Source organism: Acipenser ruthenus, chromosome 44 (assembly GCF_902713425.1).
Source record: "Acipenser ruthenus chromosome 44, fAciRut3.2 maternal haplotype, whole genome shotgun sequence".
Taxonomy (NCBI): Eukaryota; Metazoa; Chordata; class Actinopteri; order Acipenseriformes; family Acipenseridae; genus Acipenser; species Acipenser ruthenus.
In genome coordinates this window covers 4198923-4215580 of record NC_081232.1, presented here as the reverse complement: position 1 = coordinate 4215580, position 16658 = coordinate 4198923, and the positions used below count along the sequence as shown (strand labels likewise).

General features: G+C 43.5%; 52 non-coding genes and 22 pseudogenes across 52 annotated transcripts; all 74 read right to left on the bottom strand.

Moving 5' to 3' along the window:
- Positions 1-76: 76 nt before the first annotated feature.
- Positions 77-185, bottom strand: LOC131714871 (5S ribosomal RNA; annotated as a pseudogene).
- A 114-nt stretch (positions 186-299) lies between these two features.
- LOC131713034 (5S ribosomal RNA) lies at positions 300-418 on the bottom strand. Its single transcript, XR_009314921.1, has one exon. It is a non-coding gene; the product is annotated as a 5S ribosomal RNA (ribosomal RNA).
- Positions 419-532: 114 nt separating this feature from the next.
- LOC131714870 (5S ribosomal RNA) lies at positions 533-641 on the bottom strand (annotated as a pseudogene).
- Positions 642-755: 114 nt separating this feature from the next.
- On the bottom strand, positions 756-874 carry LOC131717516 (5S ribosomal RNA). The gene has a single exon (XR_009316403.1). It is a non-coding gene; the product is annotated as a 5S ribosomal RNA (ribosomal RNA).
- A 100-nt stretch (positions 875-974) lies between these two features.
- LOC131713033 (5S ribosomal RNA) lies at positions 975-1093 on the bottom strand. Its single transcript, XR_009314920.1, has one exon. It is a non-coding gene; the product is annotated as a 5S ribosomal RNA (ribosomal RNA).
- A 114-nt stretch (positions 1094-1207) lies between these two features.
- On the bottom strand, positions 1208-1326 carry LOC131717515 (5S ribosomal RNA). The gene has a single exon (XR_009316402.1). It is a non-coding gene; the product is annotated as a 5S ribosomal RNA (ribosomal RNA).
- A 114-nt stretch (positions 1327-1440) lies between these two features.
- LOC131714869 (5S ribosomal RNA) lies at positions 1441-1549 on the bottom strand (annotated as a pseudogene).
- Positions 1550-1649: 100 nt separating this feature from the next.
- Positions 1650-1768, bottom strand: LOC131717514 (5S ribosomal RNA). Its single transcript, XR_009316401.1, has one exon. It is a non-coding gene; the product is annotated as a 5S ribosomal RNA (ribosomal RNA).
- A 100-nt stretch (positions 1769-1868) lies between these two features.
- Positions 1869-1987, bottom strand: LOC131712396 (5S ribosomal RNA). Its single transcript, XR_009314289.1, has one exon. It is a non-coding gene; the product is annotated as a 5S ribosomal RNA (ribosomal RNA).
- A 114-nt stretch (positions 1988-2101) lies between these two features.
- Positions 2102-2220, bottom strand: LOC131717513 (5S ribosomal RNA). Its single transcript, XR_009316400.1, has one exon. It is a non-coding gene; the product is annotated as a 5S ribosomal RNA (ribosomal RNA).
- Positions 2221-2320: 100 nt separating this feature from the next.
- On the bottom strand, positions 2321-2439 carry LOC131717512 (5S ribosomal RNA). Its single transcript, XR_009316399.1, has one exon. It is a non-coding gene; the product is annotated as a 5S ribosomal RNA (ribosomal RNA).
- A 100-nt stretch (positions 2440-2539) lies between these two features.
- On the bottom strand, positions 2540-2658 carry LOC131712395 (5S ribosomal RNA). Its single transcript, XR_009314288.1, has one exon. It is a non-coding gene; the product is annotated as a 5S ribosomal RNA (ribosomal RNA).
- Positions 2659-2772: 114 nt separating this feature from the next.
- Positions 2773-2891, bottom strand: LOC131719999 (5S ribosomal RNA). Its single transcript, XR_009318896.1, has one exon. It is a non-coding gene; the product is annotated as a 5S ribosomal RNA (ribosomal RNA).
- Positions 2892-3005: 114 nt separating this feature from the next.
- LOC131712804 (5S ribosomal RNA) lies at positions 3006-3124 on the bottom strand. Its single transcript, XR_009314693.1, has one exon. It is a non-coding gene; the product is annotated as a 5S ribosomal RNA (ribosomal RNA).
- A 114-nt stretch (positions 3125-3238) lies between these two features.
- On the bottom strand, positions 3239-3357 carry LOC131710898 (5S ribosomal RNA). The gene has a single exon (XR_009312781.1). It is a non-coding gene; the product is annotated as a 5S ribosomal RNA (ribosomal RNA).
- A 100-nt stretch (positions 3358-3457) lies between these two features.
- LOC131714867 (5S ribosomal RNA) lies at positions 3458-3566 on the bottom strand (annotated as a pseudogene).
- A 100-nt stretch (positions 3567-3666) lies between these two features.
- LOC131717511 (5S ribosomal RNA) lies at positions 3667-3785 on the bottom strand. Its single transcript, XR_009316398.1, has one exon. It is a non-coding gene; the product is annotated as a 5S ribosomal RNA (ribosomal RNA).
- Positions 3786-3899: 114 nt separating this feature from the next.
- Positions 3900-4008, bottom strand: LOC131714866 (5S ribosomal RNA; annotated as a pseudogene).
- A 114-nt stretch (positions 4009-4122) lies between these two features.
- LOC131709867 (5S ribosomal RNA) lies at positions 4123-4241 on the bottom strand. Its single transcript, XR_009311731.1, has one exon. It is a non-coding gene; the product is annotated as a 5S ribosomal RNA (ribosomal RNA).
- Positions 4242-4341: 100 nt separating this feature from the next.
- Positions 4342-4460, bottom strand: LOC131712394 (5S ribosomal RNA). The gene has a single exon (XR_009314287.1). It is a non-coding gene; the product is annotated as a 5S ribosomal RNA (ribosomal RNA).
- A 114-nt stretch (positions 4461-4574) lies between these two features.
- On the bottom strand, positions 4575-4683 carry LOC131714865 (5S ribosomal RNA; annotated as a pseudogene).
- Positions 4684-4783: 100 nt separating this feature from the next.
- LOC131716199 (5S ribosomal RNA) lies at positions 4784-4892 on the bottom strand (annotated as a pseudogene).
- Positions 4893-4992: 100 nt separating this feature from the next.
- On the bottom strand, positions 4993-5101 carry LOC131716405 (5S ribosomal RNA; annotated as a pseudogene).
- A 114-nt stretch (positions 5102-5215) lies between these two features.
- Positions 5216-5334, bottom strand: LOC131717510 (5S ribosomal RNA). Its single transcript, XR_009316397.1, has one exon. It is a non-coding gene; the product is annotated as a 5S ribosomal RNA (ribosomal RNA).
- Positions 5335-5426: 92 nt separating this feature from the next.
- LOC131711303 (5S ribosomal RNA) lies at positions 5427-5545 on the bottom strand. The gene has a single exon (XR_009313186.1). It is a non-coding gene; the product is annotated as a 5S ribosomal RNA (ribosomal RNA).
- A 114-nt stretch (positions 5546-5659) lies between these two features.
- On the bottom strand, positions 5660-5768 carry LOC131714864 (5S ribosomal RNA; annotated as a pseudogene).
- Positions 5769-5868: 100 nt separating this feature from the next.
- Positions 5869-5987, bottom strand: LOC131717508 (5S ribosomal RNA). Its single transcript, XR_009316395.1, has one exon. It is a non-coding gene; the product is annotated as a 5S ribosomal RNA (ribosomal RNA).
- Positions 5988-6087: 100 nt separating this feature from the next.
- On the bottom strand, positions 6088-6206 carry LOC131712392 (5S ribosomal RNA). Its single transcript, XR_009314285.1, has one exon. It is a non-coding gene; the product is annotated as a 5S ribosomal RNA (ribosomal RNA).
- Positions 6207-6320: 114 nt separating this feature from the next.
- On the bottom strand, positions 6321-6439 carry LOC131713502 (5S ribosomal RNA; annotated as a pseudogene).
- Positions 6440-6553: 114 nt separating this feature from the next.
- LOC131709866 (5S ribosomal RNA) lies at positions 6554-6672 on the bottom strand. The gene has a single exon (XR_009311730.1). It is a non-coding gene; the product is annotated as a 5S ribosomal RNA (ribosomal RNA).
- A 100-nt stretch (positions 6673-6772) lies between these two features.
- LOC131711910 (5S ribosomal RNA) lies at positions 6773-6891 on the bottom strand. Its single transcript, XR_009313799.1, has one exon. It is a non-coding gene; the product is annotated as a 5S ribosomal RNA (ribosomal RNA).
- Positions 6892-7005: 114 nt separating this feature from the next.
- On the bottom strand, positions 7006-7124 carry LOC131717507 (5S ribosomal RNA). The gene has a single exon (XR_009316394.1). It is a non-coding gene; the product is annotated as a 5S ribosomal RNA (ribosomal RNA).
- A 100-nt stretch (positions 7125-7224) lies between these two features.
- Positions 7225-7333, bottom strand: LOC131714863 (5S ribosomal RNA; annotated as a pseudogene).
- Positions 7334-7447: 114 nt separating this feature from the next.
- LOC131714031 (5S ribosomal RNA) lies at positions 7448-7567 on the bottom strand (annotated as a pseudogene).
- Positions 7568-7681: 114 nt separating this feature from the next.
- LOC131717506 (5S ribosomal RNA) lies at positions 7682-7800 on the bottom strand. Its single transcript, XR_009316393.1, has one exon. It is a non-coding gene; the product is annotated as a 5S ribosomal RNA (ribosomal RNA).
- A 100-nt stretch (positions 7801-7900) lies between these two features.
- LOC131717505 (5S ribosomal RNA) lies at positions 7901-8019 on the bottom strand. Its single transcript, XR_009316392.1, has one exon. It is a non-coding gene; the product is annotated as a 5S ribosomal RNA (ribosomal RNA).
- A 100-nt stretch (positions 8020-8119) lies between these two features.
- On the bottom strand, positions 8120-8238 carry LOC131713696 (5S ribosomal RNA; annotated as a pseudogene).
- A 100-nt stretch (positions 8239-8338) lies between these two features.
- Positions 8339-8457, bottom strand: LOC131710510 (5S ribosomal RNA). Its single transcript, XR_009312382.1, has one exon. It is a non-coding gene; the product is annotated as a 5S ribosomal RNA (ribosomal RNA).
- Positions 8458-8572: 115 nt separating this feature from the next.
- LOC131714862 (5S ribosomal RNA) lies at positions 8573-8681 on the bottom strand (annotated as a pseudogene).
- Positions 8682-8795: 114 nt separating this feature from the next.
- Positions 8796-8904, bottom strand: LOC131714861 (5S ribosomal RNA; annotated as a pseudogene).
- A 100-nt stretch (positions 8905-9004) lies between these two features.
- Positions 9005-9113, bottom strand: LOC131716535 (5S ribosomal RNA; annotated as a pseudogene).
- A 114-nt stretch (positions 9114-9227) lies between these two features.
- On the bottom strand, positions 9228-9346 carry LOC131712728 (5S ribosomal RNA). Its single transcript, XR_009314617.1, has one exon. It is a non-coding gene; the product is annotated as a 5S ribosomal RNA (ribosomal RNA).
- A 114-nt stretch (positions 9347-9460) lies between these two features.
- Positions 9461-9579, bottom strand: LOC131712727 (5S ribosomal RNA). Its single transcript, XR_009314616.1, has one exon. It is a non-coding gene; the product is annotated as a 5S ribosomal RNA (ribosomal RNA).
- Positions 9580-9694: 115 nt separating this feature from the next.
- Positions 9695-9813, bottom strand: LOC131717504 (5S ribosomal RNA). Its single transcript, XR_009316391.1, has one exon. It is a non-coding gene; the product is annotated as a 5S ribosomal RNA (ribosomal RNA).
- A 114-nt stretch (positions 9814-9927) lies between these two features.
- On the bottom strand, positions 9928-10046 carry LOC131712486 (5S ribosomal RNA). The gene has a single exon (XR_009314377.1). It is a non-coding gene; the product is annotated as a 5S ribosomal RNA (ribosomal RNA).
- A 114-nt stretch (positions 10047-10160) lies between these two features.
- On the bottom strand, positions 10161-10279 carry LOC131712485 (5S ribosomal RNA). Its single transcript, XR_009314376.1, has one exon. It is a non-coding gene; the product is annotated as a 5S ribosomal RNA (ribosomal RNA).
- Positions 10280-10379: 100 nt separating this feature from the next.
- LOC131717503 (5S ribosomal RNA) lies at positions 10380-10498 on the bottom strand. Its single transcript, XR_009316390.1, has one exon. It is a non-coding gene; the product is annotated as a 5S ribosomal RNA (ribosomal RNA).
- Positions 10499-10598: 100 nt separating this feature from the next.
- Positions 10599-10717, bottom strand: LOC131717502 (5S ribosomal RNA). Its single transcript, XR_009316389.1, has one exon. It is a non-coding gene; the product is annotated as a 5S ribosomal RNA (ribosomal RNA).
- A 100-nt stretch (positions 10718-10817) lies between these two features.
- On the bottom strand, positions 10818-10936 carry LOC131712484 (5S ribosomal RNA). Its single transcript, XR_009314375.1, has one exon. It is a non-coding gene; the product is annotated as a 5S ribosomal RNA (ribosomal RNA).
- Positions 10937-11050: 114 nt separating this feature from the next.
- LOC131712483 (5S ribosomal RNA) lies at positions 11051-11169 on the bottom strand. The gene has a single exon (XR_009314374.1). It is a non-coding gene; the product is annotated as a 5S ribosomal RNA (ribosomal RNA).
- A 100-nt stretch (positions 11170-11269) lies between these two features.
- Positions 11270-11388, bottom strand: LOC131717501 (5S ribosomal RNA). Its single transcript, XR_009316388.1, has one exon. It is a non-coding gene; the product is annotated as a 5S ribosomal RNA (ribosomal RNA).
- Positions 11389-11488: 100 nt separating this feature from the next.
- Positions 11489-11607, bottom strand: LOC131717500 (5S ribosomal RNA). The gene has a single exon (XR_009316387.1). It is a non-coding gene; the product is annotated as a 5S ribosomal RNA (ribosomal RNA).
- Positions 11608-11707: 100 nt separating this feature from the next.
- Positions 11708-11826, bottom strand: LOC131717499 (5S ribosomal RNA). Its single transcript, XR_009316386.1, has one exon. It is a non-coding gene; the product is annotated as a 5S ribosomal RNA (ribosomal RNA).
- A 114-nt stretch (positions 11827-11940) lies between these two features.
- LOC131712482 (5S ribosomal RNA) lies at positions 11941-12059 on the bottom strand. The gene has a single exon (XR_009314373.1). It is a non-coding gene; the product is annotated as a 5S ribosomal RNA (ribosomal RNA).
- Positions 12060-12159: 100 nt separating this feature from the next.
- Positions 12160-12278, bottom strand: LOC131717497 (5S ribosomal RNA). Its single transcript, XR_009316384.1, has one exon. It is a non-coding gene; the product is annotated as a 5S ribosomal RNA (ribosomal RNA).
- A 100-nt stretch (positions 12279-12378) lies between these two features.
- On the bottom strand, positions 12379-12497 carry LOC131717496 (5S ribosomal RNA). Its single transcript, XR_009316383.1, has one exon. It is a non-coding gene; the product is annotated as a 5S ribosomal RNA (ribosomal RNA).
- Positions 12498-12597: 100 nt separating this feature from the next.
- On the bottom strand, positions 12598-12716 carry LOC131717495 (5S ribosomal RNA). The gene has a single exon (XR_009316382.1). It is a non-coding gene; the product is annotated as a 5S ribosomal RNA (ribosomal RNA).
- A 114-nt stretch (positions 12717-12830) lies between these two features.
- On the bottom strand, positions 12831-12949 carry LOC131717494 (5S ribosomal RNA). Its single transcript, XR_009316381.1, has one exon. It is a non-coding gene; the product is annotated as a 5S ribosomal RNA (ribosomal RNA).
- Positions 12950-13049: 100 nt separating this feature from the next.
- LOC131717493 (5S ribosomal RNA) lies at positions 13050-13168 on the bottom strand. Its single transcript, XR_009316380.1, has one exon. It is a non-coding gene; the product is annotated as a 5S ribosomal RNA (ribosomal RNA).
- A 114-nt stretch (positions 13169-13282) lies between these two features.
- On the bottom strand, positions 13283-13391 carry LOC131714860 (5S ribosomal RNA; annotated as a pseudogene).
- A 111-nt stretch (positions 13392-13502) lies between these two features.
- LOC131714859 (5S ribosomal RNA) lies at positions 13503-13611 on the bottom strand (annotated as a pseudogene).
- Positions 13612-13725: 114 nt separating this feature from the next.
- LOC131715689 (5S ribosomal RNA) lies at positions 13726-13834 on the bottom strand (annotated as a pseudogene).
- A 114-nt stretch (positions 13835-13948) lies between these two features.
- LOC131711603 (5S ribosomal RNA) lies at positions 13949-14067 on the bottom strand. Its single transcript, XR_009313489.1, has one exon. It is a non-coding gene; the product is annotated as a 5S ribosomal RNA (ribosomal RNA).
- A 111-nt stretch (positions 14068-14178) lies between these two features.
- LOC131714858 (5S ribosomal RNA) lies at positions 14179-14287 on the bottom strand (annotated as a pseudogene).
- Positions 14288-14401: 114 nt separating this feature from the next.
- LOC131715688 (5S ribosomal RNA) lies at positions 14402-14510 on the bottom strand (annotated as a pseudogene).
- Positions 14511-14624: 114 nt separating this feature from the next.
- On the bottom strand, positions 14625-14743 carry LOC131711602 (5S ribosomal RNA). Its single transcript, XR_009313488.1, has one exon. It is a non-coding gene; the product is annotated as a 5S ribosomal RNA (ribosomal RNA).
- A 114-nt stretch (positions 14744-14857) lies between these two features.
- LOC131714856 (5S ribosomal RNA) lies at positions 14858-14966 on the bottom strand (annotated as a pseudogene).
- A 114-nt stretch (positions 14967-15080) lies between these two features.
- On the bottom strand, positions 15081-15199 carry LOC131711830 (5S ribosomal RNA). The gene has a single exon (XR_009313719.1). It is a non-coding gene; the product is annotated as a 5S ribosomal RNA (ribosomal RNA).
- A 114-nt stretch (positions 15200-15313) lies between these two features.
- Positions 15314-15432, bottom strand: LOC131711829 (5S ribosomal RNA). The gene has a single exon (XR_009313718.1). It is a non-coding gene; the product is annotated as a 5S ribosomal RNA (ribosomal RNA).
- Positions 15433-15546: 114 nt separating this feature from the next.
- Positions 15547-15665, bottom strand: LOC131717492 (5S ribosomal RNA). Its single transcript, XR_009316379.1, has one exon. It is a non-coding gene; the product is annotated as a 5S ribosomal RNA (ribosomal RNA).
- Positions 15666-15779: 114 nt separating this feature from the next.
- LOC131711778 (5S ribosomal RNA) lies at positions 15780-15898 on the bottom strand. Its single transcript, XR_009313666.1, has one exon. It is a non-coding gene; the product is annotated as a 5S ribosomal RNA (ribosomal RNA).
- A 100-nt stretch (positions 15899-15998) lies between these two features.
- On the bottom strand, positions 15999-16117 carry LOC131717491 (5S ribosomal RNA). Its single transcript, XR_009316378.1, has one exon. It is a non-coding gene; the product is annotated as a 5S ribosomal RNA (ribosomal RNA).
- Positions 16118-16231: 114 nt separating this feature from the next.
- On the bottom strand, positions 16232-16350 carry LOC131712481 (5S ribosomal RNA). The gene has a single exon (XR_009314372.1). It is a non-coding gene; the product is annotated as a 5S ribosomal RNA (ribosomal RNA).
- Positions 16351-16450: 100 nt separating this feature from the next.
- LOC131712479 (5S ribosomal RNA) lies at positions 16451-16569 on the bottom strand. Its single transcript, XR_009314370.1, has one exon. It is a non-coding gene; the product is annotated as a 5S ribosomal RNA (ribosomal RNA).
- Between the last annotated feature and the right edge of the window lie 89 nt (positions 16570-16658).

Sequence of the window (16658 nt, the reverse complement as noted above, 5' to 3'; positions counted from 1 at the left end):
GCTGGGGGTGATTCCTCCAAAATTTCCTTTTGTCCTCCACACATTTCAATTGTAAAATGTAATTACAAAAATGTAATGCCTGCAGCACTTGATATTCCCAGGTGGTCTCCCATCCAAGTACTAACCAAGCCCAACATTGCTTAGCTTCTGAGATCAGGCTTATTCAAGGTGGTGTGGCCGCAGGCGATTGCATTTCTGCTTTCATGACTTTTATGTTTAGGGAGCTGGGGGTGATTCCTCCAAAATTTCCTTTTCTCCTCCACACATTTCAATTGTAAAATGTAATTACAAAAATGTAATGCCTGCAGCACTTGATATTCCCAGGTGGTCTCTCATCCAAGTACTAACCAAGCCCAACATTGCTTAGCTTCTGAGATCAGACGAGATCAGGCTTATTCAAGGGGGTGTGGCCGCAGGCGATTGCATTTCTGCTTTCATGACTTTTATGTTTAGGGAGCTGGGGGTGATTCCTCCAAAATTTCCTTTTGTCCTCCACACATTTCAATTGTAAAATGTAATTACAAAAATGTAATGCCTGCAGCACTTGATATTCCCAGGTGGTCTCCCATCCAAGTACTAACCAAGCCCAACATTGCTTAGCTTCTGAGATCAGGCTTATTCAAGGTGGTGTGGCCGCAGGCGATTGCATTTCTGCTTTCATGACTTTTATGTTTAGGGAGCTGGGGGTGATTCCTCCAAAATTTCCTTTTCTCCTCCACACATTTCAATTGTAAAATGTAATTACAAAAATGTAATGCCTGCAGCACTTGATATTCCCAGGTGGTCTCCCATCCAAGTACTAACCAAGCCCAACATTGCTTAGCTTCTGAGATCAGACGAGATCAGGCTTATTCAAGGTGGTGTGGCCGCAGGCGATTGCATTTCTGCTTTCATGACTTTTATGTTTAGTGAGCTGGGGGTGATTCCTCCAAAATTTCCTTTTGTCCTCCACACATTTCAATTGTAAAATGTAATGCCTGCAGCACTTGATATTCCCAGGTGGTCTCTCATCCAAGTACTAACCAAGCCCAACATTGCTTAGCTTCTGAGATCAGACGAGATCAGGCTTATTCAAGGGGGTGTGGCCGCAGGCGATTGCATTTCTGCTTTCATGACTTTTATGTTTAGTGAGCTGGGGGTGATTCCTCCAAAATTTCCTTTTGTCCTCCACACATTTCAATTGTAAAATGTAATTACAAAAATGTAATGCCTGCAGCACTTGATATTCCCAGGTGGTCTCCCATCCAAGTACTAACCAAGCCCAACATTGCTTAGCTTCTGAGATCAGACGAGATCAGGCTTATTCAAGGTGGTGTGGCCGCAGGCGACTGCATTTCTGCTTTCATGACTTTTATGTTTAGGGAGCTGGGGTTGATTCCTCCAAAATTTCCTTTTGTCCTCCACACATTTCAATTGTAAAATGTAATTACAAAAATGTAATGCCTGCAGCACTTGATATTCCCAGGTGGTCTCCCATCCAAGTACTAACCAAGCCCAACATTGCTTAGCTTCTGAGATCAGGCTTATTCAAGGTGGTGTGGCCGCAGGCGATTGCATTTCTGCTTTCATGACTTTTATGTTTAGTGAGCTGGGGGTATTTCCTCCAAAATTTCCTTTTGTCCTCCACACATTTCAATTGTAAAATGTAATGCCTGCAGCACTTGATATTCCCAGGTGGTCTCCCATCCAAGTACTAACCAAGCCCAACATTGCTTAGCTTCTGAGATCAGACGAGATCAGGCTTATTCAAGGTGGTGTGGCCGCAGGCGATTGCATTTCTGCTTTCATGACTTTTATGTTTAGTGAGCTGGGGGTGATTCCTCCAAAATTTCCTTTTGTCCTCCACACATTTCAATTGTAAAATGTAATGCCTGCAGCACTTGATATTCCCAGGTGGTCTCTCATCCAAGTACTAACCAAGCCCAACATTGCTTAGCTTCTGAGATCAGACGAGATCAGGCTTATTCAAGGTGGTGTGGCCGCAGGCGATTGCATTTCTGCTTTCATGACTTTTATGTTTAGTGAGCTGGGGGTGATTCCTCCAAAATTTCCTTTTGGCCTCCACACATTTCAATTGTAAAATGTAATTACAAAAATATAATGCCTGCAGCACTTGATATTCCCAGGTGGTCTCCCATCCAAGTACTAACCAAGCCCAACATTGCTTAGCTTCTGAGATCAGACGAGATCAGGCTTATTCAAGGTGGTGTGGCCGCAGGCGATTGCATTTCTGCTTTCATGACTTTTATGTTTAGTGAGCTGGGGGTGATTCCTCCAAAATTTCCTTTTGTCCTCCACACATTTCAATTGTAAAATGTAATGCCTGCAGCACTTGATATTCCCAGGTGGTCTCCCATCCAAGTACTAACCAAGCCCAACATTGCTTAGCTTCTGAGATCAGACGAGATCAGGCTTATTCAAGGTGGTGTGGCCGCAGGCGATTGCATTTCTGCTTTCATGACTTTTATGTTTAGTGAGCTGGGGGTGATTCCTCCAAAATTTCCTTTTGTCCTCCACACATTTCAATTGTAAAATGTAATGCCTGCAGCACTTGATATTCCCAGGTGGTCTCTCATCCAAGTACTAACCAAGCCCAACATTGCTTAGCTTCTGAGATCAGACGAGATCAGGCTTATTCAAGGTGGTGTGGCCGCAGGCGATTGCATTTCTGCTTTCATGACTTTTATGTTTAGTGAGCTGGGGGTGATTCCTCCAAAATTTCCTTTTGGCCTCCACACATTTCAATTGTAAAATGTAATTACAAAAATATAATGCCTGCAGCACTTGATATTCCCAGGTGGTCTCCCATCCAAGTACTAACCAAGCCCAACATTGCTTAGCTTCTGAGATCAGACGAGATCAGGCTTATTCAAGGTGGTATGGCCGCAGGCGATTGCATTTCTGCTTTCATGACTTTTATGTTTAGGGAGCTGGGGGTGATTCCTCCAAAATTTCCCTTTGGCCTCCACACATTTCAATTGTAAAATGTAATTACAAAAATGTAATGCCTGCAGCACTTGATATTCCCAGGTGGTCTCCCATCCAAGTGCTAACCAAGCCCAACATTGCTTAGCTTCTGAGATCAGACGAGATCAGGCTTATTCAAGGTGGTGTGGCCGCAGGCGATTGCATTTCTGCTTCCATGACTTTTATGTTTAGTGAGCTGGGGGTGATTCCTCCAAAATTTCCTTTTGGCCTCCACACATTTCAATTGTAAAATGTAATTACAAAAATGTAATGCCTGCAGCACTTGATATTCCCAGGTGGTCTCCCATCCAAGTACTAACCAAGCCCAACATTGCTTAGCTTCTGAGATCAGACGAAATCAGGCTTATTCAAGGTGGTGTGGCCGCAGGCGATTGCATTTCTGCTTTCATGACTTTTATGTTTAGTGAGCTGGGGGTGATTCCTCCAAAATTTCCTTTTGTCCTCCACACATTTCAATTGTAAAATGTAATGCCTGCAGCACTTGATATTCCCAGGTGGTCTCCCATCCAAGTACTAACCAAGCCCAACATTGCTTAGCTTCTGAGATCAGGCTTATTCAAGGTGGTGTGGCCGCAGGCGATTGCATTTCTGCTTTCATGACTTTTATGTTTAGTGAGCTGGGGGTGATTCCTCCAAAATTTCCTTTTGTCCTCCACACATTTCAATTGTAAAATGTAATGCCTGCAGCACTTGATATTCCCAGGTGGTCTCCCATCCAAGTACTAACCAAGCCCAACATTGCTTAGCTTCTGAGATCAGACGAGATCAGGCTTATTCAAGGTGGTGTGGCCGCAGGCGATTGCATTTCTGCTTTCATGACTTTTATGTTTAGGGAGCTGGGGGTGATTCCTCCAAAATTTCCTTTTGTCCTCCACACATTTCAATTGTAAAATGTAATTACAAAAATGTAATGCCTGCAGCACTTGATATTCCCAGGTGGTCTCCCATCCAAGTACTAACCAAGCCCAACATTGCTTAGCTTCTGAGATCAGGCTTATTCAAGGTGGTGTGGCCGCAGGCGATTGCATTTCTGCTTTCATGACTTTTATGTTTAGGGAGCTGGGGGTGATTCCTCCAAAATTTCCTTTTCTCCTCCACACATTTCAATTGTAAAATGTAATTACAAAAATGTAATGCCTGCAGCACTTGATATTCCCAGGTGGTCTCCCATCCAAGTACTAACCAAGCCCAACATTGCTTAGCTTCTGAGATCAAACGAGATCAGGCTTATTCAAGGTGGTGTGGCCGCAGGCGATTGCATTTCTGCTTTCATGACTTTTATGTTTAGTGAGCTGGGGGTGATTCCTCCAAAATTTCCATTTGTCCTCCACACATTTCAATTGTAAAATGTAATGCCTGCAGCACTTGATATTCCCAGGTGGTCTCTCATCCAAGTACTAACCAAGCCCAACATTGCTTAGCTTCTGAGATCAGACGAGATCAGGCTTATTCAAGGTGGTGTGGCCGCAGGCGACTGCATTTCTGCTTTCATGACTTTTATGTTTAGGGAGCTGGGGTTGATTCCTCCAAAATTTCCTTTTGTCCTCCACACATTTCAATTGTAAAATGTAATTACAAAAATGTAATGCCTGCAGCACTTGATATTCCCAGGTGGTCTCCCATCCAAGTACTAACCAAGCCCAACATTGCTTAGCTTCTGAGATCAGGCTTATTCAAGGTGGTGTGGCCGCAGGCGATTGCATTTCTGCTTTCATGACTTTTATGTTTAGTGAGCTGGGGGTGATTCCTCCAAAATTTCCTTTTGTCCTCCACACATTTCAATTGTAAAATGTAATGCCTGCAGCACTTGATATTCCCAGGTGGTCTCCCATCCAAGTACTAACCAAGCCCAACATTGCTTAGCTTCTGAGATCAGACTTATTCAAGGTGGTGTGGCCGCAGGAGATTGCATTTCTGCTTTCATGACTTTTATGTTTAGTGAGCTGGGGGTGATTCCTCCAAAATTTCCTTTTGTCCTCCACACATTTCAATTGTAAAATGTAATGCCTGCAGCACTTGATATTCCCAGGTGGTCTCTCATCCAAGTACTAACCAAGCCCAACATTGCTTAGCTTCTGAGATCAGACTTATTCAAGGTGGTGTGGCCGCAGGCGATTGCATTTCTGCTTTCATGACTTTTATGTTTAGTGAGCTGGGGGTGATTCCTCCAAAATTTCCTTTTGGCCTCCACACATTTCAATTGTAAAATGTAATTACAAAAATGTAATGCCTGCAGCACTTGATATTCCCAGGTGGTCTCCCATCCAAGTACTAACCAAGCCCAACATTGCTTAGCTTCTGAGATCAGACGAGATCAGGCTTATTCAAGGTGGTGTGGCCGCAGGCGATTGCATTTCTGCTTTCATGACTTTTATGTTTAGTGAGCTGGGGGTGATTCCTCCAAAATTTCCTCCACACATTTCAATTGTAAAATGTAATGCCTGCAGCACTTGATATTCCCAGGTGGTCTCCCATCCAAGTACTAACCAAGCCCAACATTGCTTAGCTTCTGAGATCAGACGAGATCAGGCTTATGCAAGGTGGTGTGGCTACAGGCGACTGCATTTCTGCTTTCATGACTTTTATGTTTAGGGAGCTGGGGTTGATTCCTCCAAAATTTCCTTTTGTCCTCCACACATTTCAATTGTAAAATGTAATTACAAAAATGTAATGCCTGCAGCACTTGATATTCCCAGGTGGTCTCCCATCCAAGTACTAACCAAGCCCAACATTGCTTAGCTTCTGAGATCAGGCTTATTCAAGGTGGTGTGGCCGCAGGCGATTGCATTTCTGCTTTCATGACTTTTATGTTTAGTGAGCTGGGGGTGATTCCTCCAAAATTTCCTTTTGTCCTCCACACATTTCAATTGTAAAATGTAATGCCTGCAGCACTTGATATTCCCAGGTGGTCTCCCATCCAAGTACTAACCAAGCCCAACATTGCTTAGCTTCTGAGATCAGACGAGATCAGGCTTATTCAAGGTGGTGTGGCCGCAGGCGAATGCATTTCTGCTTTCATGACTTTTATGTTTAGTGAGCTGGGGGTGATTCCTCCAAAATTTCCTTTTGTCCTCCACACATTTCAATTGTAAAATGTAATGCCTGCAGCACTTGATATTCCCAGGTGGTCTCTCATCCAAGTACTAACCAAGCCCAACATTGCTTAGCTTCTGAGATCAGACGAGATCAGGCTTATTCAAGGTGGTGTGGCCGCAGGCGATTGCATTTCTGCTTTCATGACTTTTATGTTTAGTGAGCTGGGGGTGATTCCTCCAAAATTTCCTTTTGGCCTCCACACATTTCAATTGTAAAATGTAATTACAAAAATGTAATGCCTGTAGCACTTGATATTCCCAGGTGGTCTCCCATCCAAGTACTAACCAAGCCCAACATTGCTTAGCTTCTGAGATCAGACGAGATCAGGCTTATTCAAGGTGGTGTGGACGCAGGCGATTGCATTTCTGCTTTCATGACTTTTATGTTTAGGGAGCTAGGGGTGATTCCTCCAAAATTTCCCTTTGGCCTCCACACATTTCAATTGTAAAATGTAATTACAAAAATGTAATGCCTGCAGCACTTGATATTCCCAGGTGGTCTCCCATCCAAGTACTAACCAAGCCCAACATTGCTTAGCTTCTGAGATCAAACGAGATCAGGCTTATTCAAGGTGGTGTGGCCGCAGGCGATTGCATTTCTGCTTTCATGACTTTTATGTTTAGTGAGCTGGGGCTGATTCCTCCAAAATTTCCTTTTGTCCTCCACACATTTCAATTGTAAAATGTAATGCCTGCAGCACTTGATATTCCCAGGTGGTCTACCATCCAAGTACTAACCAAGCCCAACATTGCTTAGCTTCTGAGATCAAACGAGATCAGGCTTATTCAAGGTGGTGTGGCCGCAGGCGATTGCATTTCTGCTTTCATGACTTTTATGTTTAGTGAGCTGGGGGTGATTCCTCCAAAATTTCCTTTTGTCCTCCACACATTTCAATTGTAAAATGTAATTACAAAAATGTAATGCCTGCAGCACTTGATATTCCCAGGTGGTCTCCCATCCAAGTACTAACCAAGCCCAACATTGCTTAGCTTCTGAGATCAGACGAGATCAGGCTTATTCAAGGTGGTGTGGCCGCAGGCGATTGCATTTCTGCTTTCATGACTTTTATGTTTAGGGAGCTGGGGGTGATTCCTCCAAAATTTCCCTTTGGCGTCCACACATTTCAATTGTAAAATGTAATGCCTGCAGCACTTGATATTCCCAGGTGGTCTCCCATCCAAGTACTAACCAAGCCCAACATTGCTTAGCTTCTGAGATCAGGCTTATTCAAGGTGGTGTGGCCGCAGGCGATTGCATTTCTGCTTTCATGACTTTTATGTTTAGTGAGCTGGGGGTGATTCCTCCAAAATTTCCTTTTGTCCTCCACACATTTCAATTGTAAAATGTAATTACAAAAATGTAATGCCTGCAGCACTTGATATTCCCAGGTGGTCTCCCATCCAAGTACTAACCAATACCCAACATTGCTTAGCTTCTGAGATCAGACGAGATCAGGCTTATTCAAGGTGGTGTGGCCGCAGGCGATTGCATTTCTGCTTTCATGACTTTTATGTTTAGTGAGCTGGGGGTGATTCCTCCAAAATTTCCTTTTGTCCTCCACACATTTCAATTGTAAAATGTAATTACAAAAATGTAATGCCTGCAGCACTTGATATTCCCAGGTGGTCTCCCATCCAAGTACTAACCAAGCCCAACATTGCTTAGCTTCTGAGATCAGACGAGATCAGGCTTATTCAAGGTGGTGTGGCCGCAGGCGATTGCATTACTGCTTTCATGACTTTTATGTTTAGTGAGCTGGGGGTGATTCCTCCAAAATTTCCTTTTGTCCTCCACACATTTCAATTGTAAAATGTAATGCCTGCAGCACTTGATATTCCCAGGTGGTCTCCCATCCAAGTACTAACCAAGCCCAACATTGCTTAGCTTCTGAGATCAGACGAGATCAGGCTTATTCAAGGTGGTGTGGCCGCAGGCGATTGCATTTCTGCTTTCATGACTTTTATGTTTAGTGAGCTGGGGGTGATTCCTCCAAAATGTCCTTTTGTCCTCCACACATTTCAATTGTAAAATGTAATGCCTGCAGCACTTGATATTCCCAGGTGGTCTCCCATCCAAGTACTAACCAAGCCCAACATTGCTTAACTTCTGAAATCAGACGAGATGAGGCTTATTCAAGGTGGTGTGGCCGCAGGCGATTGCATTTCTGCTTTCATGACTTTTATGTTTAGTGAGCTGGGGGTGATTCCTCCAAAATTTCCTTTTGTCCTCCACACATTTCAATTGTAAAATGTAATGCCTGCAGCACTTGATATTCCCAGGTGGTCTCCCATCCAAGTACTAACCAAGCCCAACATTGCTTAGCTTCTGAGATCAGACGAGATCAGGCTTATTCAAGATGGTGTGGCCGCAGGCCATTGCATTTCTGCTTTCATGACTTTTATGTTTAGTGAGCTGGGGGGTGATTCCTCCAAAATTTCCTTTTGTCCTCCACACATTTCAATTGTAAAATGTAATTACAAAAATGTAATGCCTGCAGCACTTGATATTCCCAGGTGGTCTCCCATCCAAGTACTAACCAAGCCCAACATTGCTTAGCTTCTGAGATCAGGCTTATTCAAGGTGGTGTGGCCGCAGGCGATTGCATTTCTGCTTTCATGACTTTTATGTTTAGTGAGCTGGGGGTGATTCCTCCAAAATTTCCTTTTGTCCTCCACACATTTCAATTGTAAAATGTAATTACAAAAATGTAATGCCTGCAGCACTTGATATTCCCAGGTGGTCTCCCATCCAAGTACTAACCAAGCCCAACATTGCTTAGCTTCTGAGATCAGGCTTATTCAAGGTGGTGTGGCCGCAGGCGATTGCATTTCTGCTTTCATGACTTTTATGTTTAGTGAGCTGGGGGTGATTCCTCCAAAATTTCCTTTTGTCCTCCACACATTTCAATTGTAAAATATAATGCCTGCAGCACTTGATATTACCAGGTGGTCTCCCATCCGAGTACTAACCAAGCCCAACATTGCTTAGCTTCTGAGATCAGACTTATTCAAGGTGGTGTGGCCGCAGGAGATTGCATTTCTGCTTTCATGACTTTTATGTTTAGTGAGCTGGGGGTGATTCCTCCAAAATTTCCTTTTGTCCTCCACACATTTCAATTGTAAAATGTAATAACAAAAATGTAATGCCTGCAGCACTTGATATTCCCAGGTGGTCTCCCATCTAAATACTAACCAAGCCCAACACTGCTTAGCTTCTGAGATCAGACGAGATCAGGCTTATTCAAGGTGGTGTGGCCGCAGGCGATTGCATTTCTGCTTTCATGACTTTTATGTTTAGTGAGCTGGGGGTGATTCCTCCAAAATTTCCTTTTGTCCTCCACACATTTCAATTGTAAAATGTAATTACAAAAATGTAATGCCTGCAGCACTTGATATTCCCAGGTGGTCTCCCATCTAAATACTAACCAAGCCCAACACTGCTTAGCTTCTGAGATCAGACGAGATCAGGCTTATTCAAGGTGGTGTGGCCGCAGGCGATTGCATTTCTGCTTTCATGACTTTTATGTTTAGTGAGCTGGGGGTGATTCCTCCAAAATTTCCTTTTTGTCGTCCACACATTTCAATTGTAAAATGTAATTACAAAAATGTAATGCCTGCAGCACTTGATATTCCCAGGTGGTCTCCCATCCAAGTACTAACCAAGCCCAACATTGCTTAGCTTCTGAGATCAGACGAGATCAGGCTTATTCAAGGTGGTGTGGCCGCAGGCAATTGCATTTCTGCTTTCATGACTTTTATGTTTAGTGAGCTGGGGGTGATTCCTCCAAAATTTCCTTTTGTCCTCCACACATTTCAATTGTAAAATGTAATTACAAAAATGTAATGCCTGCAGCACTTGATATTCCCAGGTGGTCTCCCATCCAAGTACTAACCAAGCCCAACATTGCTTAGCTTCTGAGATCAGACGAGATCAGGCTTATTCAAGGTGGTGTGGCCGTAGGCGATTGCATTTCTGCTTTCATGACTTTTATGTTTAGTGAGCTGGGGGTGATTCCTCCAAAATTTCCTTTTGTCCTCCACACATTTCAATTGTAAAATGTAATTACAAAAATGTAATGCCTGCAGCACTTGATATTCCCAGGTGGTCTCCCATCCAAGTACTAACCAAGCCCAACATTGCTTAGCTTCTGAGATCAGACGAGATCAGGCTTATTCAAGGTGGTGTGGCCGTAGGCGATTGCATTTCTGCTTTCATGACTTTTATGTTTAGTGAGCTGGGGGTGATTCCTCCAAAATTTCCTTTTGTCCTCCACACATTTCAATTGTAAAATGTAATGCCTGCAGCACTTGATATTCCCAGGTGGTCTCCCATCCAAGTACTAACCAAGCCCAACATTGCTTAGCTTCTGAGATCAGACGAGATCAGGCTTATTCAAGGTGGTGTGGCCGCAGGCGATTGCATTTCTGCTTTCATGACTTTTATGTTTAGTGAGCTGGGGGTGATTCCTCCAAAATTTCCTTTTGTCCTCCACACATTTCAATTGTAAAATGTAATGCCTGCAGCACTTGATATTCCCAGGTGGTCTCCCATCCAAGTACTAACCAAGCCCAACATTGCTTAGCTTCTGAGATCAGACGAGATCAGGCTTATTCAAGGTGGTGTGGCCGCAGGCGATTGCATTTCTGCTTTCATGACTTTTATGTTTAGTGAGCTGGGGGTGATTCCTCCAAAATTTCCTTTTGTCCTCCACACATTTCAATTGTAAAATGTAATGCCTGCAGCACTTGATATTCCCAGGTGGTCTCCCATCCAAGTACTAACCAAGCCCAACATTGCTTAGCTTCTGAGATCAGACGAGATCAGGCTTATTCAAGGTGGTGTGGCCGTAGGCGATTGCATTTCTGCTTTCATGACTTTTATGTTTAGTGAGCTGGGGGTGATTCCTCCAAAATTTCCTTTTGTCCTCCACACATTTCAATTGTAAAATGTAATTACAAAAATGTAATGCCTGCAGCACTTGATATTCCCAGGTGGTCTCCCATCCAAGTACTAACCAAGCCCAACATTGCTTAGCTTCTGAGATCAGACGAGATCAGGCTTATTCAAGGTGGTGTGGCCGTAGGCGATTGCATTTCTGCTTTCATGACTTTTATGTTTAGTGAGCTGGGGGTGATTCCTCCAAAATTTCCTTTTGTCCTCCACACATTTCAATTGTAAAATGTAATGCCTGCAGCACTTGATATTCCCAGGTGGTCTCCCATCCAAGTACTAACCAAGCCCAACATTGCTTAGCTTCTGAGATCAGACGAGATCAGGCTTATTCAAGGTGGTGTGGCCGCAGGCGATTGCATTTCTGCTTTCATGACTTTTATGTTTAGTGAGCTGGGGGTGATTCCTCCAAAATTTCCTTTTGTCCTCCACACATTTCAATTGTAAAATGTAATGCCTGCAGCACTTGATATTCCCAGGTGGTCTCCCATCCAAGTACTAACCAAGCCCAACATTGCTTAGCTTCTGAGATCAGACGAGATCAGGCTTATTCAAGGTGGTGTGGCCGCAGGCGATTGCATTTCTGCTTTCATGACTTTTATGTTTAGTGAGCTGGGGGTGATTCCTCCAAAATTTCCTTTTGTCCTCCACACATTTCAATTGTAAAATGTAATGCCTGCAGCACTTGATATTCCCAGGTGGTCTCCCATCCAAGTACTAACCAAGCCCAACATTGCTTAGCTTCTGAGATCAGACGAGATCAGGCTTATTCAAGGTGGTGTGGCCGCAGGCGATTGCATTTCTGCTTTCATGACTTTTATGTTTAGTGAGCTGGGGGTGATTCCTCCAAAATTTCCTTTTGTCCTCCACACATTTCAATTGTAAAATGTAATTACAAAAATGTAATGCCTGCAGCACTTGATATTCCCAGGTGGTCTCCCATCCAAGTACTAACCAAGCCCAACATTGCTTAGCTTCTGAGATCAGACGAGATCAGGCTTATTCAAGGTGGTGTGGCCGTAGGCGATTGCATTTCTGCTTTCATGACTTTTATGTTTAGTGAGCTGGGGGTGATTCCTCCAAAATTTCCTTTTGTCCTCCACACATTTCAATTGTAAAATGTAATGCCTGCAGCACTTGATATTCCCAGGTGGTCTCCCATCCAAGTACTAACCAAGCCCAACATTGCTTAGCTTCTGAGATCAGACGAGATCAGGCTTATTCAAGGTGGTGTGGCCGCAGGCGATTGCATTTCTGCTTTCATGACTTTTATGTTTAGTGAGCTGGGGGTGATTCCTCCAAAATTTCCTTTTGTCCTCCACACATTTCAATTGTAAAATGTAATGCCTGCAGCACTTGATATTCCCAGGTGGTCTCCCATCCAAGTACTAACCAAGCCCAACATTGCTTAGCTTCTGAGATCAGACGAGATCAGGCTTATTCAAGGTGGTGTGGCCGCAGGCGATTGTATTTCTGCTTTCATGACTTTTATGTTTAGTGAGCTGGGGGTGATTCCTCCAAAATTTCCTTTTGTCCTCCACACATTTCAATTGTAAAATGTAATGCCTGCAGCACTTGATATTCCCAGGTGGTCTCCCATCCAAGTACTAACCAAGCCCAACATTGCTTAGCTTCTGAGATCAGACGAGATCAGGCTTATTCAAGGTGGTGTGGCCGCAGGCGATTGCATTTCTGCTTTCATGACTTTTATGTTTAGTGAGCTGGGGGTGATTCCTCCAAAATTTCCTTTTGGCCTCCACACATTTCAATTGTAAAATGTAATTACAAAAATGTAATGCCTGCAGCACTTGATATTCCCAGGTGGTCTCCCATCCAAGTACTAACCAAGCCCAACATTGCTTAGCTTCTGAGATCAGACGAGATCAGGCTTATTCAAGGTGGTGTGGCCGCAGGCGATTGCATTTCTGCTTTCATGACTTTTATGTTTAGTGAGCTGGGGGTGAGTCCTCCAAAATTTCCTTTTGTCCTCCACACATTTCAATTGTAAAATGTAATGCCTGCAGCACTTGATATTCCCAGGTGGTCTCCCATCCAAGTACTAACCAAGCCCAACATTGCTTAGCTTCTGAGATCAGACGAGATCAGGCTTATTCAAGGTGGTGTGGCCGCAGGCGATTGCATTTCTGCTTTCATGACTTTTATGTTTAGTGAGCTGGGGGTGATTCCTCCAAAATTTCCTTTTGTCCTCCACACATTTCAATTGTAAAATGTAATTACAAAAATGTAATGCCTGCAGCACTTGATATTCCCAGGTGGTCTCCCATCCAAGTACTAACCAAGCCCAACATTGCTTAGCTTCTGAGATCAGGCTTATTCAAGGTGGTGTGGCCGCAGGCGATTGCATTTCTGCTTTCATGACTTTTATGTTTAGTGAGCTGAGGGTGATTCCTCCAAAATTTCCTTTTGTCCACACATTTCAATTGTAAAATGTAATTACAAAGATGTAATGCCTGCAGCACTTGATATTCCCAGGTGGTCTCCCATCCAAGTACTAACCAAGCCCAACATTGCTTAGCTTCTGAGATCAGGCTTATTCAAGGTGGTGTGGCCGCAGGCGATTGCATTTCTGCTTTCATGACTTTTATGTTTAGTGAGCTGGGGGTGATTCCTCCAAAATTTCCTTTTGTCCTCCACACATTTCAATTGTAAAATGTAATTACAAAAATGTAATGCCTGCAGCACTTGATATTCCCAGGTGGTCTCCCATCCAAGTACTAACCAAGCCCAACATTGCTTAGCTTCTGATATCAGGCTTATTCAAGGTGGTGTGGCCGCAGGCGATTGCATTTCTGCTTTCATGACTTTTATGTTTAGTGAGCTGGGGGTGATTCCTCCAAAATTTCCTTTTGTCCTCCACACATTTCAATTGTAAAATGTAATTACAAAAATGTAATGCCTGCAGCACTTGATATTCCCAGGTGGTCTCCCATCCAAGTACTAACCAAGCCCAACATTGCTTAGCTTCTGAGATCAGGCGAGATCAGGCTTATTCAAGGTGGTGTGGCCGCAGGCGATTGCATTTCTGCTTTCATGACTTTTATGTTTAGTGAGCTGAGGGTGATTCCTCCAAAATTTCCTTTTGTCCACACATTTCAATTGTAAAATGTAATTACAAAGATGTAATGCCTGCAGCACTTGATATTCCCAGGTGGTCTCCCATCCAAGTACTAACCAAGCCCAACATTGCTTAGCTTCTGAGATCAGGCTTATTCAAGGTGGTGTGGCCGCAGGCGATTGCATTTCTGCTTTCATGACTTTTATGTTTAGTGAGCTGGGGGTGATTCCTCCAAAATTTCCTTTTGTCCTCCACACATTTCAATTGTAAAATGTAATTACAAAAATGTAATGCCTGCAGCACTTGATATTCCCAGGTGGTCTCCCATCCAAGTACTAACCAAGCCCAACATTGCTTAGCTTCTGATATCAGGCTTATTCAAGGTGGTGTGGCCGCAGGCGATTGCATTTCTGCTTTCATGACTTTTATGTTTAGTGAGCTGGGGGTGATTCCTCCAAAATTTCCTTTTGTCCTCCACACATTTCAATTGTAAAATGTAATTACAAAAATGTAATGCCTGCAGCACTTGATATTCCCAGGTGGTCTCCCATCCAAGTACTAACCAAGCCCAACATTGCTTAGCTTCTGAGATCAGGCGAGATCAGGCTTATTCAAGGTGGTGTGGCCGCAGGCGATTGCATTTCTGCTTTCATGACTTTTATGTTTAGGTAGCTGGGGGTGAGTCCTCCGAAATTTCCTTTTGTCCTCCACACATTTCAATTGTAAAATGTAATTACAAAAATGTAATGCCTGCAGCACTTGATATTCCCAGGTGGTCTCCCATCCAAGTACTAACCAAGCCCAACATTGCTTAGCTTCTGAGATCAGGCTTATTCAAGGTGGTGTGGCCGCAGGCGATTGCATTTCTGCTTTCATGACTTTTATGTTTAGTGAGCTGGGGGTGATTCCTCCAAAATTTCCTTTTGTCCTCCACACATTTCAATTGTAAAATGTAATTACAAAAATGTAATGCCTGCAGCACTTGATATTCCCAGGTGGTCTCCCATCCAAGTACTAACCAAGCCCAACATTGCTTAGCTTCTGAGATCAGACAAGATCAGGCTTATTCAAGGTGGTGTGGCCGCAGGCGATTGCATTTCTACTTTCATGACTTTTATGTTTAGTGAGCTGGGGGTGATTCCTCCAAAATTTCCTTTTGTCCTCCACACATTTCAATTGTAAAATGTAATTACAAAAATGTAATGCCTGCAGCACTTGATATTCCCAGGTGGTCTCCCATCCAAGTACTAACCAAGCCCAACATTGCTTAGCTTCTGAGATCAGACAAGATCAGGCTTATTCAAGGTGGTGTGGCCGCAGGCGATTGCATTTCTACTTTCATGACTTTTATGTTTAGTGAGCTGGGGGTGATTCCTCCAAAATTTCCTTTTGTCCTCCACACATTTCAATTGTAAAATGTAATTACAAAAATGTAATGCCTGCAGCACTTGATATTCCCAGGTGGTCTCCCATCCAAGTACTAACCAAGCCCAACATTGCTTAGCTTCTGAGATCAGACGAGATCAGGCTTATTCAAGGTGGTGTGGCCGCAGGCGATTGCATTTCTGCTTTCATGACTTTTATGTTTAGTGAGCTGGGGGTGATTCCTCCAAAATTTCCTTTTGTCCTCCACACATTTCAATTGTAAAATGTAATTACAAAAATGTAATGCCTGCAGCACTTGATATTCCCAGGTGGTCTCCCATCCAAGTACTAACCAAGCCCAACATTGCTTAGCTTCGGAGATCAGACGAGATCAGGCTTATTCAAGGTGGTGTGGCCGCAGGCGATTGCATTTCTGCTTTCATGACTTTTATGTTTAGTGAGCTGGGGGTGATTCCTCCAAAATTTCCTTTTGTCCTCCACACATTTCAATTGTAAAATGTAATGCCTGCAGCACTTGATATTCCCAGGTGGTCTCCCATCCAAGTACTAACCAAGCCCAACATTGCTTAGCTTCTGAGATCAGACGAGATCAGGCTTATTCAAGGTGGTGTGGCCGCAGGCGATTGCATTTCTGCTTTCATGACTTTTATGTTTAGTGAGCTGGGGGTGATTCCTCCAAAATTTCCTTTTGTCCTCCACACATTTCAATTGTAAAATGTAATTACAAAAATGTAATGCCTGCAGCACTTGATATTCCCAGGTGGTCTCCCATCCAAGTACTAACCAAGCCCAACATTGCTTAGCTTCTGAGATCAGACGAGATCAGGCTTATTCAAGGTGGTGTGGCCGTAGGCGATTGCATTTCTGCTTTCATGACTTTTATGTTTAGTGAGCTGGGGGTGATTCCTCCAAAATTTCCTTTTGTCCTCCACACATTTCAATTGTAAAATGTAATGCCTGCAGCACTTGATATTCCCAGGTGGTCTCCCATCCAAGTACTAACCAAGCCCAACATTGCTTAGCTTCTGAGATCAGACGAGATCAGGCTTATTCAAGGTGGTGTGGCCGTAGGCGATTGCATTTCTGCTTTCATGACTTTTATGTTTAGTGAGCTGGGGGTGATTCCTCCAAAATTTCCTTTTGTCCTCCACACATTTCAATT